General features: G+C 39.1%; 1 pseudogene; it reads right to left on the reverse strand.

Annotated features, from left to right (window-relative positions):
* Positions 1-552: 552 nt before the first annotated feature.
* LOC103211440 lies at positions 553-1,286 on the reverse strand (annotated as a pseudogene).
* Positions 1,287-1,766: the final 480 nt, after the last annotated feature.

A 1,766-nucleotide genomic window follows, 5' to 3' on the forward strand; every position in this document is an offset into this window, starting at 1 on the left:
TCTAGCAGTGGGATTGCTGGACCATATGATATTTCTATTTCTAACATACAAACAAGTACCATACCATTTTCCACAGTGGTTGCACCATTTTACTGACCCACCAGCAATGTATGAGGATTCCTATCTCTTCACACCCTCACCAGCAGTTGCATATATATATATATATATATATATATATATATATATATATATATATATTTAATGAGGATTCCTATCTCTTCACACCCTCACCAGCAGTTGCTTATATATATATATATATATATATATATATATATATTTAAGTATGTATCTTAAACTTTGCTATAAATGCTTGGGAGTTCTGGTGTCATAATGCCTAAGGCATTTGACTGCTAACCAGAAGCCTGGTGGTTCAAACCCACCAGCCACTCCTAGGAAAGAAGATGGGACCATCTACTTCCATGGAGATACTGCATCAGAAACGGAAGGAGGGGTTACTATGAGTTGGAGTTGACTCGATGGCAGTGAGTTTGTTTTCTTTCTTCGTTCTTTTAATACTGGGATAGATGATAACTTGCTTTGATCTGCGTCTCTCTAACAGCTGATCACCAATGTTTCTTCATGTCTTTGTTGGCTGCTTTGTTTCAAGTCTTTGCCAGCTAAGTGGGTTCCGCTAGCTGTAGATTAGACCTTGAAGATTCCATCTTCAATAGTGAGAACTGACTCATCAAAAGTGCCACCTCCTAAGTCAAAGATCTGCACATTTCTTTCAGCATCAAACTTTTTGTACAAGCCAGAAGCAACAGAAGCAACAGTGGGCTCATTGATGATTCTGAGCACATTAAGTCCAGCAATGGTTCTATTATCTTTGCAAGTCTGATGCTGAGGGTCACTACAGTAGGCTGGTACAGTGACAACAACATTGGTAACAATTTCCCTAGAGTAGGCCTCTGTGATTTCCCTCATATTCATCTGAACCATAGATGACATCTCTTCTTGATAGAAATGTTGATCTCTCCTTTGTATCCCTACTTGGGCCTTGGGCCTACCTACATCATTCACTACCATGAAAGGTCAATACTTCATATCAGACTTGGCAACATCTTCATTAAATCTTCATCCAATCAATGTTTTGAAGCAAAACCACAGTCAGTGAAATTCATTGCAACTTAATTCTTTCGCATTACCAAGCAATCATTCATATCAGTAAAAGCAACATAGCTTGGGGTAGTTCAGTTGTCTTGATCATTTACAATTATTTCCATTTCTCCATGATGGAAGACATCAACACAAGAGTAGGTGGTTCCAAGGTCAAGGCCAATGGCCATCCTCTTAGACATAATTGCTCCACCTAGGTCCTGTCTAGGTGAAGAAAGAAACAGACTGGAGGTCTGCTGTTTCATTAAATGACCTAAGTTCATACCCATAATCATGTTTTTATACTGTAGCACATGTATCTATTATGATAACAGGTTTCACTTCTAATGACTCAGTACTAATTTAAGTAAAACATAATTTAAATCTGTAATTTCTTGAACGTCCTACTATCTTTTTTGTACACTTATATATTGTAACTCATAATGTTTTTATCAAAATTGAATGTTTTTCCAAGATTGCATAATCATATAATAGAGCTAGAGGTAGAGCTTGTGCTGTGCTATGGATGGAATTGTGACCTCCAAAGTATTTGCTGGAATCTTAACTCCTGTGCCCTGGGACCTTAGGGATGGAAGGGATGGGGGCCCTCCCTCGGCGGGGGTTGAGCAGCTGGTAAGGAGCCAGTGGCCAGGCCTGGCCCACTGTTGGTT

Source organism: Orycteropus afer, unplaced genomic scaffold (genome assembly GCF_000298275.1).
Source record: "Orycteropus afer afer isolate SDZICR_OR568_19922 unplaced genomic scaffold, OryAfe1.0 scaffold00743, whole genome shotgun sequence".
Classification (NCBI taxonomy): domain Eukaryota; kingdom Metazoa; phylum Chordata; class Mammalia; order Tubulidentata; family Orycteropodidae; genus Orycteropus; species Orycteropus afer.